Source organism: Lissotriton helveticus, chromosome 9 (assembly GCF_964261635.1).
Source record: "Lissotriton helveticus chromosome 9, aLisHel1.1, whole genome shotgun sequence".
Lineage (NCBI taxonomy): Eukaryota > Metazoa > Chordata > Amphibia > Caudata > Salamandridae > Lissotriton > Lissotriton helveticus.
Window position 1 is genome coordinate 1193881057 of NC_136070.1, and position 5943 is coordinate 1193886999.

A 5943-nucleotide genomic window follows, 5' to 3' on the forward strand; every position below is an offset into this window, starting at 1 on the left:
ATTTACAAATTGAGAATAGAAATGGAAGAACTGAGGGCTGGAAATGTGGGGTTAGACAGATTAAATACTTATTCTGAAGAAGAGCTGCTGTTTATCTGCAAGAGTCTTACCCGTAATACCAGAGTGCTCCATGAGAAATTAACAGACACTGCAGCTAGTATGGGAATAGATATTTCGAAATCAAAACCATTACAAAAACCCTATAGAGCTGAGTTCTCAGACAAAGATCTGGAAAATATGAATGTGTCAGGAAAGAAGGTACAGATTAAGGAATTGTTGAACGTGTTGCAAAAATGGGGAGATTTAGAGAAATGGAAAGCCAGGTGGGCAAAGAAAAAGGAAGAGGTTAGATCCAAGCAGACGTCTTCTGAGTTCGTTTTAAAAGAAGCTGAAAAAGCCAGAACAGTTATATCCTATGCGAGAAGTGCCAGGGGGAAAATATGTGCACGTTCCATGGTCCAGACAGGATATTGTGTCCTTTACTAATGACTTTCCAAAATTACGAGAGAAACCAGTGGAATGGTACAGACAGGTAGAAAGGTTTGTGAAAGTACAAAAATGCCTGTGGAAAGATCTTGATGGGTTTTTCGATATAGTTGTTCCCGTAGATTTGTGGACAGAATGTAAAATTGCCATTGGTTGGCCTAGTGAGGAATACCCGAGGGACTCTAATACGGGAGCGCCTTCTGATGAGGTAATGAAAAAATACGATCAGGTAATATTACACCTGAAAGGAAAGGTGCCTGCAAAGGAAACTGATTGGACCAGAATAGCTAGAACTACACAGGAAAGAGATGAGACTGTGCATTCCTTTTATGAAAGATTGCTACAAGTGTTTAAAACATACAGCGGTATAGATAACATCGAGATGAAGGATATGACCCACTTCATTTACAGGTTTGTAAACGGTTTAAGACCTGAAATTTGCCAGTGGATCAAAGACAATAAAATCTGTTGGCAGTCTAAGAAAATAGATGAAGTCTTGCGATACGCAAAGTATTGCGAAGACGAGATGGTTGATAAGAGAAAGGCTTTAAAATAAAAGGTTATGTGGGCACAAGTCAAACTAGCTGAACAACAAGAAAAGCAATTGGGTAAATTGAATAAGAATTCCCAAAATCAAAGTTCTGGGGGTGGAGGGAAGCCCAGAATGGAAATGAGTCGAGAGGAAGCCAAAAAGAAGTTCCCCTGTCACGGGTGCGGACAGATAGGGCACTGGAGAGACGAGTGTCCATACGCACAAGATAATAACCCCCAAACCCCTGATTTAAATCCACAGACGCAGAATGAACAAGCATTGGCATTGCCAATAGGTCTCGCTTGTGGGACCTTATAAGTATTTAGTTTTGCAGCACAATATCCGATTATGCAACAAGGATATTGTGCTGCAAAACTAAATACTTATAAGGTCCCACAAGCGAGACCTATTGGCAATGCCAATGCTTGTTGCACTTGGACCCAGTACTCATTGCCGCCTCCTCCCTTAAGGAACAATTGTGGTAGTTCTGTGAGGAAGTGAAGTGCAAATGTGTGTAGCCTTCGCGCCTTGCCGCAATAGTCGAAGAAACGCTGTCAGTCACTAGACTGACAAGTTCGGTTAGGAAAGACGCACAGCGCTGGTTATCTATTCTAGTAAAGCTGTAATTAAGCGATGACTCAGCATTCGTTGCGTTAAGCCTAGAGACGGAGCCGTCCGTGTGACGCGAATGGATTAGCAAATTAGGGCTGAACTCGTATTACACTGTGACTCAAAAAAGAGGTCAGGCAAAATAAATTAATAATTACTGACGGGGAGAAATAGAGAATGAAACACACTGCTATTCGGGGAAAAGAGAAAAGGAGTGGATTCGCAGAGAGGACAGGAAAAAGGAGGAGTGGAGAGAAAGGGCGAAATATAGAAACGAGAGGTAGAGAGAAAGGGTTAAATATAGAAACGAGAAGAGGTTATGAGTACATGGATGTTAGGGCAGGGGAAGGCGAGAGAAGGGGGAAGCCTGGAGTGGCAAGGTGATAGAAAATGAGACAAGGGCAATCAATTTACATGTTTTAAGCGACAAGGGAGAGGAAGGGAAGAAAATATTTAGAGAGGAGTCAGTGTGGAGAATGTGGAAACGGCGAGACTGCAACTAGGCACAGGAAAAAGCAAGTGTCTGAGAGCCAGATTAGAAAGGAAATATAAGAAAACGAGGCAATAACAGACGATCAAGAGACTGGAGTGTTGCAGTAAATCTGGCTGGGGAGGGGGAGGAGAAATCCAAGGAAGGCTGTGTGCCGGCCGGCCGGCCATCATTCAATTAGGGGAGGAGAAGCCAAATGCAGAGCGGGAAACTGAAAGTCATGATTCAATTAGGGGAGGAGAAGCCGCAGAGCGCACGCTGGGCGAAGCCCTTTGATGTGCTGTGCGGCAAATGGAGGGAGGCTGATGCGCGTTCATGTTTGAACACGTGGTTCACATGAACTTCATGAAAACACCAGCAAAAAGCTGGTGGTTTCATGAGCATTTTGAGCACTTGAATTCTCGTTCCTCAATGCGCTTGCGCACATTTAAGGTCACGAGACCTAAAAACCAAGAAAGAACCAGCAACAGGTAAAAGCGAGTCAGTTGCCTCGCGCACCTAAACCGAATTTTAAGGGAAAAACACCGCAAGGTGAAGACATAGAAATTTGGGGCGGAAAGGAGGATAAAAATGCAGCAACTTCGCAATTTTTGTTGAATGATACTTTCCTCTGTGACGATCAATACTGACGGGGCCTGAGGGGGGAGGACGAGGAGTGCGTACTTGGCGCCTCCTTGCCGGTAGACCAGTCAGGGCCATACATTTAAGGAAAGATTGAAGGCAATGATATCACCTTTCTGTTGGACACTGGGGCTACCCGTTCTACTGTGAGAACAGCGGACGTTCCAAACCTACCCCTCTCGGGAGAAGCAATCCAAGTAGTGGGTGTATCTAATCAGTTGATTAGTACCCCAGTTACTGAGCCCATGGAGATTACAATAGGGAATTTCAAGGAAATGCATTGATTTGTTGTCTGTGATACCAGTCCAGTAAACTTACTGGGACGTGATTTGTTGTGCAAAATGAATTGTACCATCTTTTGCACACCAAAGGGTGTCGAAATTCAAACCCCAGATGAAGATGGAATATACAAATTAATGCTAATAAGACCTGACTCAGAAATTAAAAGACTGACAATACAAGACTTACCTGAAGAACTCCAACAGACAGTGAAACCAGAAGTTTCTGACTTTACTGGAAAAGATGTAGGGCTAATGGCAAATGTAGACCCAATTAAAATAGCCATAAAAGAAGATGCAGTTTACCCAAATACTAAACAGTACAAAATGAGTGCAGAAGTAAAAGCAGGAGTTGCCATTGAAATAAAAAGATTGCTAGAAGCGAACATCATGCAAGAAGTGTTGAGTAGCTCATGTAACTCGCCCATCATTGGAATCAAGAAACCTAGTGGTAAGTACAGAGTAGTGCAGGACCTGAGAAAGGTAAACAAAATCGTTGTTCCTTGCTGTCCTATTGTTCCAAACCCAGCAGTGATCCTGTATCAGATTCCCTGGAATGCTGAGTGGTTCACCGTGATTGACCTATGTCATGCATTCTTTTTGATCCCACTGCATCCAGATAGCAAATTTCTTTTCTCATTTGAATTCGACAGTCACGTGTTCGTTTGGAATCGCGTCCCCCAAGGGTACACACTCAAAGCCCCTCAATATTTAATCAGATTCTGAAAAAGTGCCTTGAGTCTTTAGTCTTTCCTGGAAACTCAGTTCTGGTGCAATATATAGACGACCTTTTGGTGGTGTCTAAAAGTCAGAAAGACTGTGTGACTGACACCATTGCCTTACTGAACCATTTAGGTGAAGGAGGACATAAAGTATCCCCTGACAAACTACAGTTCGGTACCAACTCAGTAAAATATCTGGGGCACCAGATAGAAAAGGGAGTCAGGAAAGTTACCTCAGAAAGAATCAGAATAATTCGAAACATGCAATTACCAAATACTCAGAAAGAAGTTAGAATGTTCCTTGGAGTCGTAGGTTATTGCAGGCAATGGATTGTGGGGTTTGCAGTCTTAGCAAAACCATTGATAAAGATGACAAAGAAAGAAGCAAAGGACCCAGTGGAATGGGATGAGGAAAGCTTGACAGCATTTACGAAATTACGAGAATGTCTGTGTACAGCCCCTGCTTTGGGAATGCCTGATTATTCGAAAGCATTTGCACTGTTTTGTGACACACAAGATAATTGTGCACTGTCGGTCCTAACTCAGGAGCATGGTTTGACTAGACGTCCAGTAGCAAATTTTTCTGCTACCTTGGATCCAGTTGCTGCTGGATTACCCGGATGTCTGAAAGCAGTAGCTGCAACTTGCATGAGTCTTGAAGAGAGTGAATCCATCATTATGGGATATCCTGTAACTATGTATATTCCACATGCAGTTGTAATCCTACTGACCAGAACTAAGACCCAGTATCTCACACCTAGTCGGCTTACTAAGTATGAGAGGATTCTTGTAGGTGCTGCAAATGTAGTCATTACTCGGTGTAACATATTGAATCCAGCAACCTTATTACCTGAGTCACTGATTGCAGAAGCAAAGGGAGAGGTCGAGCATGACTGCATTGACCTAACTGAGTTCAGTACTAAACCACGCCCAGATATCAAGGAAATGCCCCTGCCTGTAGAAGATTACGAGCTGTTTGTAGATGGCTCATGTCTGAGACACGAATTTGTAGGCCTAATTGCTGCTTATGCTGTAGTCACGGTATCACGCACTATAGAAGCATCCTGTCTATTTGGAGTAAAGTCTGCACAAGTAGCCGAATTGGTTGCATTGACAAGAGCCTGTAAAATTGGGAAAAATAAAAGAGTAACCGTATATACTGACAGTCAGTACGGTTATGGGGTTGTGCATGACTTCGGCCAATTGTGGCTACAAAGAGAGTTTCTGACTTCTTCAGGTACTCCTATCAGAAATGGAAAGGTGGTACAGGAATTACTGGACGCAATTCAGTTACCAAAAGAATTGGCAGTGGTCAAGTGTACTGCTCACAAATCGGGTGAAGACCATGTGACAGTAGGTAATCGATATGCTGACCAAGTAGCCCAACATTGTGCCAGACATCGAATGTCTGTCAATATCAGATAGGGGGGATATGTAAACAGCTGCCAATTTATGGTGTTTGAGGATGTGCCTACATGGGAGGAATTGAGAGATTTGCAGCATGCAGTGACACCAAAGGAAAAGGGACGATGGAGAAAGTTTGTTTGTCAACAGAGAAGCGAGGGTGGTATCATTGTTGGCCCTGATGGTATGCCTGTGTTGCCTGACAGCCTGCTTGCTTCTGTGGCCAGACTTATACACGGAGATACACACATTGGTAGGGACGCCATGATTCGTGTTTTCCAACAGACATGGTACAGCTCGAAGTTCAGGAAGGTCGCAGAGTCACTCTGCCAGAGGTGCTTGACATGTCAGCAGTTCAACGCTGGGAAGAGAACAGTAGTTGAAATGGGTAAAATTGGCAAGTCAGGAGGTCCTTTTGTAAGATTGCAAATTGACTTCATTCAGTTACCCCTTTGTAAAGGAATGAGATACGTCCTTGTCATTGTCTGCCTGTTTTCAAAATGGGTAGAAGCTTACCCGGCCAAGAAGAATGATGCCATCACTGTAGCCAAGTTGTTACTGCGAGAACTAATACCTAGGTACGGGGTTCCAGTCACAATTGAATCAGATAGAGGTGGGCATTTTCAAAATGAAATAATTGACCAGCTCTGTAAAGCATTCAAGATTACACAAAAGCTGCACTGTGCATATCGTCCAGAGGCTTCTGGAGTGGTGGAACAGATGAATGGCACTATCAAGTCGAGATTAGGGAAGATGTGTGAGTCTACTAACATGAATTGGATAGAGGCTTTACCTCTTGTT